The sequence below is a fragment of the Ambystoma mexicanum genome, chromosome 6p (assembly GCF_040938575.1).
Source record: "Ambystoma mexicanum isolate Mex_15411 chromosome 6p, UKY_AmexF1_1, whole genome shotgun sequence".
NCBI lineage: Eukaryota > Metazoa > Chordata > Amphibia > Caudata > Ambystomatidae > Ambystoma > Ambystoma mexicanum.
In genome coordinates, this window is record NC_090935.1 from 594,807,242 (window position 1) to 594,820,722 (window position 13,481).

Below are 13,481 nucleotides of genomic sequence, written 5' to 3' on the forward strand. Positions count from 1 at the left end.
AACAAAAGTCTTCCTGTGTAAAGTTATTCGATTGTCGCAAGTATGCCCATCTCTTCCATTCATTCACCTGTCTTGAGCAGTTTCTGGGATTTACAGCACAGTAGTTTAACCTGCTTACCGACACTTAAGGACTTTTTGGTCCAGATGATCCCCTTTTTGGTAAGGCTAGTAAATTTAGGGAGTCCCTTAAAAATGATCACAGAAGCGAAGCAAAAATCTCAAGTCTACTGATTGCACCAGGTTTATCCTTTCAATCACCTTTCACCACAGCTGTAACACATTTATAAAATCATGTGGATGTATGAGCCTCTTCCCCATTACAATTCTAGCACATGTGCAAACATACTGTGTATGTGCACATTTAGGATAAACACCAAACAGCTTCCATTAAAGATTGAAATTGACCCCACTCACACTTTCCACATAGTGGGGATCATTTGCCGTTATTCTGGTGGTAAATCCGCCAGAATATTGGCAAACGGAATGACTGATCCTGCCACTTGGTCAGCACCGGTCAACTGACCACATTCAAAGAAGCCTTTCTCAGGATGTATGGGGAAGCCTTTGTGAATGTTAACGATTTTGCAGAACCACTCATGTTCTTTGAAGTCCTGTGTTGCATTGCATCCCCTGGCAAGATTCAACATGTTCTGTTTAAGTTCTGAGAAAAGTACTGTGAGGAGTCAAAAGTAGCCATTTTATTCAAGAAAAAGGGTGAGAAAAATGCCTCACTTTTCCTAACCTAACTAGAATTTCCCTACCTGTCAAACTACGACTAAAGGAAAACACTCTAAGAAGATTTCTGTCCCTTACCCTTATACATACAACAAAATCATAAAGATATCATAAAGGTATCATATGACCAATGAAACTCAACAGAATAATAGTTAGATGCAAACGTAAACTTTGTAAACATGTACCCTTGTAACCTGAGTCAGATCTCCCTTCCCAAGATTAATGCAGGATTTTCCAAATAAAAGTTCAAATCAAGAAAGTTCTTTTCAATATCAACATTTTGCTCCAAATGCAATACAAATTCTCTTCACATAAGTCTTTCACCTAGCACTCGGATATGTAAAACAAGGCCGATCACTCTTCAAATATAATTGTTCAAATGTTTCCACAATCTCCTGCTCAATAAACCAAAAGACTTTGGGCCTCATTACGAGTATGGAGGTAGCCATGCCGCTATTTGCGGCATGGCGGCCTCCAAACTCGGGTCCGGGTTCCCTGAATGGGGATTTACCGGGTCATTCCAACCTTGGAGAACTCAGTATTTCCCCATTCAGGGAAGCCATCCCCATTCGAGCCCCCATAGGGCTCAATGGGAATGGGGAGGGAGCTAATAACGGGCCCGTTAATAACAGGCCCATTATTAGCTCCCTGGTCCTTTAGCGACTCCGGCTAAGGGCGGCTGGATTTACCGGTTTTACCAGCCGCCCTTAGCGGGACCCGCTAAAGGACCTCAGAATGCAGCGGTAAGGGGTATCCTTACCGGCGCCATTAACCCCTTACCGCTGCACTCGGAATGAGGTCATTTGTCTTCACGCTTCCAGTCAGTTTTAAATATCATTTTTCTTCTTTATAAACCTCACATTTTGTCAGGAGGGTTTTACCACAGTTCAAAATATAACACATTCATGGCCTTGCCACTTTCTTTCCACCACAACCTTCACCCACAAGGTAGTACTTCAATGTCTTCTTCCTGGCTCACTAACTTGCCAGGACTACCACTAATAATCCCTTTCCTGGTATACTCGCCTGCCAGGATAAAACTCCTACCACTACTACAAATACTTTGTGGTGATGTTTGCTTCCAGCTTTAAAGAAAGTTTTTGACTTTCACCATCATTGAAATTCATAACCTCTTTCATAGCATCTTTTATAAGGGTGCAATACACATTGATGCTGTTTGTTCCATTGGTATGTTTGCTGTTTGTTATGCAGGTTAAGTTCCTCTCCCCCTTGAGGCTCTCCTGCCACCTTTGGTTTTCTACAACCACACCAGTTAACTGCTCATAATGTCTCTCATTGATATTTTTCTACTTAGGAAAACTATTTCACCTTTTTCTTATAATTGCCTTCTTTTGGTGCAGACAATGCTGGTTGTTATTGTGTTCCAATATCACCCCAGCTTTACTTGGGCAATGATGGTTGTAATCTGGGTTAAATATTTCCCCTTCTTTACTTTGGCAACAGTTATTACACAATTTGTCTCCTCTCGCTTTCCTCCAATGTGTATATTATGCCACAAATACTCTAATTCATTCATTCAGTATTTAAAATGACCGTTAGCAGCCAGTGGTCTAGTGCAGAGTGCCCCAGGGTCACCTAATGAAGGCCAACTCACTTCCTTTGCACGTATGCTCAACCCACTGTTGCTTCAGTCTTCCCTCCTCACATCAGCTCCGGGGTGTTTGACAGCTCCGGTCATACTCTTGCGGCCTGCGCTTACTGCAACAGGAGCTTTTCACTTTCCTCGTGTGCTCGGGACAGCCAGCAACAGCACCACTTCCTGCTGCGCGTCCTCTGCAAGGTTAACTCCCAGCTTCTACGACTCTCTCAGCACAGCACTCTGCTGAAATCACAGCGGCAGGCCCAGCGTCTTCTTTTTGCTTCTCCCACTGTTGCTGTTCACTTCTCCTTCTACTTCTTCTAATGGACTGCACCTGAAGGGGCTTAAAATGCTCAAAAGTCCCGCTCAGATGTGGGCCATTAGAACCTCTAGACTGCGCATTGCAGTTCTGTGCCTCTGAGCCCCTCTTGCTCTTCCCAGTACCTAGGCCATTATGGGACCTGAAGTCCCTAATGTTCTGGTTCCTTTTTTTATATCAAAGTCTTCAATCTTAACCTTATTTAATTCAATCTGTTTAGAGAATACACCTTTAGTGAATTAGAGGAATCAAGTGTTGGTTCTTAATTTCATAACTTAAGCCAGTGGTCTTCAAAAGATTTAGGCAAGGCCCCCCCCAAGCAAAATGTGGGCAGGATGCCCCCCACAAAAATGCCAAATAGACAGTAAGTCCAAATGGCTATGAACAATTGCATGCCGTCACCGCTCCCTACTCCCAGTATAGTCCCTGAGCTCCCTCAACTGCTCCCATCACAGTCTCTGGGCTCCCTCATCCCACTCCTACCCAGTCCCTGAGCTCTCCCCACCCCACCACAGACCCTGGGCTCTCTCCACCCTGCTCCCACCACTATCTCATGGCTCCCGCCCATCCGGCTCACGCCACAGTCCCTGGGCTCCCCCATCCTGCTCCCAGCACAGTCCAAGGGCCAGTGGCGACTGGTGAATTTTTTAAGTGGATGGCCATAAATATTTCCCCCAGATATGCCATAGCGACCAAACGTACCAAGGGATCCCAAACCAATCGAGGGGTTTGGGGGGGTTATCCCCCTTGAATGTTTTTGAAATAAATGGGTTAAAATGTTGCATTTAAGAGCATAATTTTAAAAAGAATTGGGTAAAAAGCCAAACAGTTTGCAGTTGGTGCTGGGGAGCACAGGGTTCAGCCATGATATTTTTTACTGGACAGCTATAATAGTAAAAAGATACCATCCCTATCCCTGGGCCCCACAGTGCCTAGCGCAATCAACGTGATTATGGGTGTATGCACGGTGCTGTGGGGCGCAGGGGGAAAACATGGCATTTTTGACTGGACATCTATGATAGATGTCCAGTAAAGCAAAATGCCATCCCTGTCCCCTGGGCTCCATAGCGCCTCAGAAGGAGAGCTGATTTTGCAGGTGGGTAGGGGAATTGTGCAACAAAGGCATTTTTAAAATGCCTTTGTTGTACAAGACTCCCCCATCCCCCACTCGCCAAAATCAGCTCCACCGACCAACACAAACATACACACATTCACACAGCATTCACACAGCAAGCACTTTGCTCCACCTCGCTCCAGGCTGCTCTGTCCAAATATGCGAGGAGGCGCAGGAGACTCCACCATGCACATACAGACATGCAGTTCCCCAGCCAGCATTTCCAATGAGCTATGCAAGGGTTGCAAAGCAAAACACCCCCAGCTTTGCATGGCTCAGTGATCATGTGAGGCTGGGGATCTGTTTCCCTTCGACAGTTCAGACAGCCGAGGAGCACTCTCTCAGCTGGAAAAAGCAGCTGAGGGAGTGCTCAGTGTTTCACAGTGCCGGCTCCTCGGCTCCTCCATAATGGGTAAGGCAGGCAATGGGTCGACACCACACGCTCATTAAGGATGAGCCGCCAGGCTCGGACTGGCCTATTGGGCGATAGGGCAATGCCTGAACCACAAACGCAAAATGCTAGTGTGGGCCAGTTTTGTTGGTCTAAATGGGCCACTTTTTAGGACAATGTGGGCTAGTTTGATGAGTTACTTCACTATGCAGCTAGTAGTTTGGACCATTTTTGCTGAATAAATATTCCTTAATTATCACAATTTGATTACATTTTAACGAAAAAACACCCCCTTGGGTACTATTCAAACAGTCTGTCACTACAGGAATGAATTGCCATTCGCAACTGTGGGACACTTTTTCATTGTTGCCCGAGACAGTTTTATGCACCAGTCTGAACCTGTGAGCTGCCCTTATCCCTTTCATCCATTAAAAAAAAATGTATCAAAGATATATCTTTTTTTTTTTTTTTACATTTCAGGCTGGGGACTCGTGGCTACCTGCGGGAATGCGCCCCACAGTTTGAAGACCTCTGACGTAAGCCTATGGGGGAATCATGCATATCAGGGGAATCATGAATATCAGAGACAATGCTATTACTGCTTTGATCTTTACATACATCATTCCCCTGTTTACCATGAGAGGTCTCACTGCTGACCTATTGGATGATTTTAGGAAGGAAAGCCTTAATATGGCAACATGCCATTAGGTAGTCGGATATTCGGGAAACATCATCCTCTGAAGAAGATGAATACTGCATCTCTCCTAATGGAGTCATCCCATTCTCGTGGGGGCCCTCTCCGCCCAGATGATCCAACCAGCTAGCCCCCAGCTTTAGGATCAGGTAGCGTCTGCCTTCCCCATGCCACCTGGGATGAGACTTTAGTCAGGGATTCTATAAGGACTCGGCAGAATTCAACATAGTACCCACAAGACGTATGCTTTTAAAACTTTGAGCAATTTGGGGAGTGTAAGGTTGCATGTGTGCGTTCACAACGTTACTACAGTCTGGAAAAGATTGTGCACACCTTGCTACGTGCATATGGATTACACAAAAGGCTTCCAGTTTTATGGTATTTCTTTTTCTGCCATTTCCGTCGGTATTTATCCATATTTATTTGTTGGCCCTTTTTCTGTATTTATCCACATTTATTTTTGTTATATAAAAAATACAATTTGCAACCAGTTTTTTTCTGCATTTGTTCTAATAAAAAAATGCATTTATTAAAGCACACATCCAGCCATAAAGGAAAGAAATGCTAGCTCCATTTTTTCCATAACAACAAACAGTTGCTCCTGTTACTGCTGTTGCCTTAAGATATATGCTGTCAGCAATTTTAAGAACTTTAATGGTATTTTTATACAACTTTTACACTGTCCATGCTGCCAATCTGCAATGTGATTGGCTTGTGATGTATGAGTGACAGCATAGAGAACCAGACAGAAAGACAATTTGTTAAGTTTTTTTCCATTTTTATAAATAAATACATTCAGAAAGCAAATAGACTTCCATCTGTATTCATGTGTAAAAATCAATAAAACTGAAAACGGGAAACCTTAATTTATACACTAACATGCGATAGGTGCAAGAAGTATCCCCATGTTATTCATAGCACCTCTGGAAGATAATTTGAGCATCTGTTATATCAAAGATACCTTCAACTAGCAAGGTAAATGTGCAGTGATAGTTATTGCACAGGAGCATGTTTAGAAAAACATGCTCTGGTGCGATTCTAGGGAGGAAAATGTGGGATTCATCTGAAACTAACAATACATGAATGATTTCCAAGGTGTCACTCCATGGTGCGTGGCATGTAGTACTGATGATTTCATAAATATGACCAACAATAAGTACATCATATCTTCAATATCTCCATTATTGTTTTTTTATTGTTTTTTTTACCATGTTATACAGAAGTTATTATCTTCAGTATCTCCATTATTTAAAGATGGAATTTAGTTTCTAAGGTTTCATTTGAAAGCTATTTTCGGGGCTAAAAAAGAGGTCCTAATAACATTTACTCTAAATTCAAGGGTGTCTAAAAATGTCCATATTTATAACAGGTGTACAATTACAGATACAGCACTAGTGTTATATGTTCAGTTATTCTTTTTTGAATGATTATTTTTTATTATCTGTGTCTGTTACAACTGAGTGGCGGAGGCAGCTTTTGGTACTGGGCGCTGGGTGTCTCCTGAGGGGGCACTGGCATTGTGCAAGATTCAGGGTCAGTATTTTGCAGGTGTATATTGTAGTAAGGGGGTCTTAGCGTCTCCCAATTAGCTTGATGGATCAAGCGTGGCGGGAGGGCTCTCATTTAAATATGGGGGTTCTTCCCCCAAGAAATGTTTTAAAATAATGTGTTCTAATTGTGCATTTTACAGTAAAAAATTAGAAACATTTGAATGAATGCAATGTCACCAACAGTATACAGGAGTATTGCAACATTTTCAGGATGCTGGTGTCCATAATTTATGCCAGCATTGCACTGTAAATAATGATTACAAAGCTGCAGCCACAATCAATCTATGCCAGTATTGGTCACTGTAAATGACTTTTATGAATCTGTGGCAACGATCTATGTATTTCAGTACGGTAGATTCGTACACTGGCATTGTAAATGTTTCAAGGACAGTGGTGGCAGGGGAATTCTTTTGGTGGAGGGACATTAACATCTCCTCCAATTAGCATGAGCAACCCAACCCTTTGGGGACACCTTCAGCATCATGTGAGGAGACATCAATGCAGAAACAGATCTGTTGACAGGAAGTGCCCTGAAACAACTTGAATAAACAGGGCACTTGCCACTGGATTGGAGGGCGGTTGCCTACCAACCTGGGTGCCAGCTCGCACCACGCACAGTCATGTGCACACATTTCTTTTTTTAAATTTAAAAATAAAGAACATGGGGCAACACGCATAAGATCTGGGGCAGACCAGGCACATGAGCAAGGGCCCAAAGGCAGAGAGGGTGGGGTGGACCACCCCGATTGCCCTCCTCTCGGCTCTACCATTGGTACAACTGTTTAAGTGAAGTTATAGAAGGTGTAACGCAGATATATCAACTATCATCATCCAAATGCAAGTGATTGAGTGTAATGAACTTTCATTTGTGATTATCAGCGCCATCAAGAGAAGGATTTAATTCAAATCTCAAACATTTACTGAAAAACTACTTGATTCTATAAGAATTTGAAATGAGTGTTAAGACAGTGATTATAAACACTTGTTAGAAGAGTTAGGACAGGGGCTGCATGGCATTATTTCTTCTGCAGCTATATTTTCTGTTACTAAAATTGTTCACACAAAACTACTGACAGAACATGAAGATTTTAGTGAAAGCCCAGTGAGCAGAAAGGAGGTTCTCTGTGCAAAATCCCCAAGTACTGGTAGAACATTTTTTTTAAATGCATGATTTGTGTTGCCAAAGACCTGAAGATAGGATGCATAGATTATATGTTGTTTGCACTGACAACACAGCTCACGATGTAGGATGATGTTCATTTGAATTAAAATAGCCAATGGAAACTGAAGTTGAGCAGGGAATCAAAAGCGAGTCATCCATATAGCAGAGTATATCACAATGAATGCTATATAAAAAGTGTGCACAAAGTGCAGATTTACCTCCTTAAACACCACTGAATTTTCCACAATGCAAGAGGGACATCGACAGGACATCTATTGCTCAAAAGGTGTTAAAAAGGAATACATAATATTGAGCAATCCCTGAAAACACTTATTGAAACATTATTTTTGACTTGACATTCAGCAATATTATGTTATGTTATGTTATGTTATGTTATGTTATGTTGATTGATACCGTGCACGGTCTCCAGACGTTCTCAATCCTGTCTCCATGAACCAATCACAGCATATTTCATTGAAATCAGGTAACAATGATGTGATTTCACATGCAGAAGCAAGTTCCAACATAAATTAAAATCTGGAGGGTCTATATCAGGCTGCTAGTTTACTACAAGAAAACATACTGGTGGACATTCATAGGTTCTATCATGCAGGACAAAATTACAAAAGCAATCCAACAAGAAGAGCTATCATTTGTCAAATAGCGCATAGATGGGAGAACAATGTTCTATAACTTGCAGGTCAAAAATGCACATTTGAGCCAGAAGGAACAAACTCATATATATGGGTGCCAAACAGAAAGACAGGTCTTGCATGGTGTCATAACTTCATTTAAGTTAGCACACACACAAGATTCTAATTCAGGTTGCTGTTGGTCTAAAAATGCATTCCAAAACGTGCAGCAAATTCTTGGTGCGGCTTAGAAATGGCTTGGGTTTCTCTGTTAACTCTGATAAAGTTCTATGGCTTGAGACAGCTTTAGCAAATGAAATTCTACGCCGCATGGAAGGTAATGCAGGCAAATATGTACCTGTGGGCCTGTAAAAGGAAGATAAATGTATTGTTCTGCAGATCACTTGAACTTCTTTGAGGACACTCCTGGTGGAAAGGGGCCCCTTCATGCAACTGTGATGGATGGTTGTCAAGAATGTCATACACATTTTTGATACAAGCATGCTGAATCTTCACTACAGAAACTACCCTACTACAGGACAAGAGTACAGCTCTTAAGGACTCTCATGTTAACAGACAGGCTAAGGGTTTGAAATCCTTTCAAGAAGTAGACTTGCCATGGTTTCTATGTACAATTGAAAGTATATCACATTTTACTGTCTTGAATATTGAAAGCCCAGACTCGGAAAGCAGGGTGGATGATACAATGGATACAGACTCACAAAATGAATCTAGGAAAACAAATTATTATCCTGAGTGTGTTCCAAACTGGACTGTTTTCAATGTAACATTGCAAGATGTGCTGAAGCTAATAACTTGCATATGTGTTTTGACTTTCATGCACGCTACCCCCAGAGATCATTCAATTCAGATGTCATTCCTTACATATCAGGAAAGCTTAACAAAACATATTTGTTGAACAGATTCAACATGGTTGTGACTTCAGATTTGGGTCTTTGCCATCCTGTGCAGCAACTAATAATGTCTCAACAGTGTATTTCTGATCAATTTGTATTACGGCCCAGAAAACTGCACGCACAAAAGTCTATACTTTGTGCTGTTGGCTCTTTCATTGATGGAGCCACCATTCCTGAAATGGGTGATGGCTGGTACAATGGACACTGTATAAACTGAATGCAATAAATCATCACAGGAAATGTTCCGATAAAGCACACAAATACACAAATGTGGCCCTGTATGTCTGAACGTGAAGGTGTTCTTCAAGAAGCATCCATGTGCAGAAACCCCTAATTAGGTACAAGAAATACAATCATATATATAAATAGCTGTGATAGTCAAGACCTGCCTGGCAAACATGGAGGAATGAAACAAGTCTGACAAAATGAAGGTGCTTGGCAATGCTCAAGGGTTCTATGTTATTTTGCCACCAGTTTTTTTTAATGTAATGTTTATGAAAAAATGACATCGACCAAACTCATCGCAATAGTTTTTTTTAATATTTGGGGGGTTCTCCCACATGCTCCCCTTCCCTATTATTTTATCCCCATCCCAAACCCGTCTACCCTTTAAATCCGCGTACTCCCTACATATTGTGATGAGGTTTTTTTAATGTAATGTTTTCATACATTTTACATTAAACTAAAAAAAAGCAGGCGGAGAACGACTGTATACCTGCTCAAGGACAGTCTTACCCATCATTTAAAATGATACAGGATTATATGGCAAAGTTGGAATCTTGTTGGAAGTAATGAGGAACGTCAGATTTGGTGACTGCAGTGCACACATAAGTGGAAGCAATCATTGTGTATTTCTTTGAATTAAACTTTCATAATTACTCTGAGATGATGGCATAGTGCCTTGCAGAAATTAGTGTTTTGAAAGAGCAGACCCTGCTCTTGGAGCTGAGGAAGTTCTTGAACAAAAGGAGCTTTAATACTACTGGAGGTGTAGTAGGCATAGCACAACACCCTAGGCCACTTCAAATGTATTTATTAAAAGCGGCAATACTTGACTCTATATCAGAACAGACATCAATGTTGCCACATCACAGCAGCCATCATCACATAAACATAATTGTGACCAAGATGACGCAGTAAAAAAAGGATATTGCAATAAATAAACTGCTTATTCAATTTTAATAAATTGGGAATCCATTTTAATGTGATGCGTCAGAACTAAGCCACCAAGGCTATTTGAGAGAGTATTACAAAAGATGTTGGTCAACTCCATGCTCCAGGTATTACTTTTTATGATGATTTTTAAAAAAACAGAGACACCCATCTCCAAAACTTGCACCATGAATGTATGGCATCCTATCAAGAAGAGCAAACTAAATCTGTGGTCAAGCACCAAGATCATATTAAAAATAAATATGGCTGGCATTGTGACAGAGTTAAGAGCAGACAGATCAATGTTTGATGGAAATATGGATCTTTGTCCGAGAAAATGAAGTGTGATTGAAATCTTGAAGTCGATATCACCACCACAAAGCAGCAAAACAAACAGTAAATAACTCCAACAATAGCAGTTATCAATACTCTACCTGAACAGATCGTATCTGTTGCAGTTGTTGACGGCATGGCAGAGTAAACGCTTGGATAAGTCAAAAGGCATTCAGACAGGCATAGATCTGGCTGAAACAATGACCAAACTAATCAAAAGTACTAGGAGTTTAGTGAAACAAACTACTTTCTGATGAAACAAGTCCAGTCACACCTTTTCGTCATTAAAACAACCACAAACTTACAAATGCACCCCGACATGTAACACAAACCTTGTGTGGTTACTCACTTGAACTGGCATGCAATTTTACAATTTGTATTTTCCTTTCTGACACTTAGAAATGCAATTGCATGAAAAAGGTCTTCCATTCAATTACAGTTCCTGCTCAATCCTGGACAGTAAATGCAGAGCTCCTAACATATTAACGTGTTTTGCAATAGATGCTACATTCTGAGAAAACATGCTGGTAACATTCTCATGTGTTGGAACACATTCTTTTAAATATTTATAAGAAAATTCTCTGAGGTAAATGCACCAATGAATACTCTAATGCTCTATTTAATTTTTACATATGCCTTCGAAACCTGTTGCCACAGTTCACAAACAAGATGCAACACATGGTTGGACCTTTTTTCAACTCAAATGGATGGCTTACAAAATGCAGGCGCAGAACACTCCTGATCTTGCCTCCCTGAAAGATATATTAGGTTCTCACAAAAATATGTACAATTCAACCACAAAATGAACTTCAAACCAACAGAACCTGTGTGTATAGCAAAGTCTCTGCAGTGCTTAATCCAGGAAACCCTGTCTAGGAGGGATTCTCTATCACTCACAATCTTGGGGGTTTAATTGTCCCCACTCTCTTTTCTTGGTTATTCGGTCTGTAGATTGGAGTCCTCTGATTCTTGTCCACGACTTATGCGAGAACCCTTCATCCAGGTTCTGGCATGCCTGCATTCTAGGCCTGCATGGTGGCAGAGGGTAGGGCTGAGCAAAGTCTAAGATATAAAAAATTAGCCCAAGAGCTTCCACCAAGAGGTTGGCCACTTGATCTTCTCTACTGCACGGGTGGTATAGCTCAGTGGCAATGCGCCTGCCTTGGAAGCTAGAGCAACACAGGTTTGAATCCCGGATCCGCACTTAGAAACCTTTCCAGTATTAAGCATGTTATAAAAAGACAATTATATATATTATACAGTTTAGTTCCATTGACCTTCTTTGCCTCTCTTTCTTGAGGTCCTGACTATTATCATCTAGACCCTATTCTCATCTTCCTCCTTGACGACTCACAATGGCCTTATGTCCAAGGGAACCTTTCCTGCCACTCCCGACCTGCTGTGTTCTTTCACATTCCTCCTCAGTGCCACACCCTATGCTCATATCTTATTCCCTCTGTCACTTACACCCCTCAATGTTGGGTGTATCTGCTCCTTCCTTAATGCCCTTTCATTTTCTCCTCCAATCTACTCCTCTCTGCATCTCCCAATGTTTTCAGTAGCCTCCTGTTGAACATTCCACAACTTCTCTTCTCTTTGTGCTTCCCATGTCCTTACCCTGCCTCCTGTCCATCTCCTCCTCAATCCTCCTGATGTTTCTCCTCACCACCATCTTATTCTTGTTCACCTACACCTCACTTCTCCTGATGTTCCCCCTCAACACCACCTTAGACCCCTTAATCTCCTCTTCACTCATCCTAAGGTTTCTTTTCGGCTACTCCCATTTGCAGGGCCACTAGTCTCTCTGGTGGATCTGAAAGAGAGGTGGGTGAGGTTAGTGGCGAGAGAGAGGAAATGCCAGATAGCTTTGCTTTTGTGTTGATTAGTGTGTGTCAGTTTCCATGTGCTCTGTCTCTAGAGCATAGAGGTATTTGTGTCAGAATGTGAGCCTCATCTTCCCTTGGTGCAAGGATACATAGGCCCAACGTTTGGTATGTCAGTTGGTATAAGAGGTGTAGTATTCTGTTTGCTCTCTATTGGGAGGCGTGTTTAATTGCCATGTTTGTGTGTGGCTTAGTTGTTGGTATGCGTATTGTTTGTTGTAACATAGAATTTGACAGTGTTAGTGCAGAGAGCAGTAAGAGACCCTGATGGGCCAACAAGCATAAAACTAAATTTAGCACATCATAAAATGGCATAGCAAGGCACGAAAAGGGCAAGAAAGTAATCACAAGACATTAGTAGCTCTAGAAATACATCAAATAGACCTTATCTGGTGTTCTCCCTTGCTAGTACCACTTGCTCTTGCAGGAATACATTATTTCACGTTCTCACGTTGCCACTGTCAGAACCTCTCTCTGTGTCTCTCATGCTCTCTGTCTCTCTCAAATAGATGCAGTTTACCCTATATGCTACAATCATCTGAGAATTGGCAGAAGAGAGAAGGGACAGCCTGGAGACTCCACTCCAAACTTCAGTTTCGATGAACTGAAACCCCAACTTTCATATTCAAATGAGGAGCAGGAAAGATAACAGGTGATTTGTGGATTCCTCAAAGTGCCACAGAGAGCTGGGTGCATCATTCCGTGGCCTAAAGCGGTGTCATGGCTCTTTGCCAGAGATCCTTGGGAAAGCTTTGTGTCAAGCTAACTAATAACCAGGGAAAGGGCAGGTCTACTGAATGTATCCATCTATATGGGCTTCCCTTCCAGAGATAGGGAGAAATGCCAGGGATTATGATAGGCAGATGGTGTAATCTGTTCCACAGGGGTCTCCCAGAGCAAGGAAGGAACAGCATAAACTATCAACAGCTATTTGCCCTACAGAAAGGGGAGGAGGGGGGGAAGTGGCTGCCTCTCTAGAGCACAGCAGGGTTGACGGAT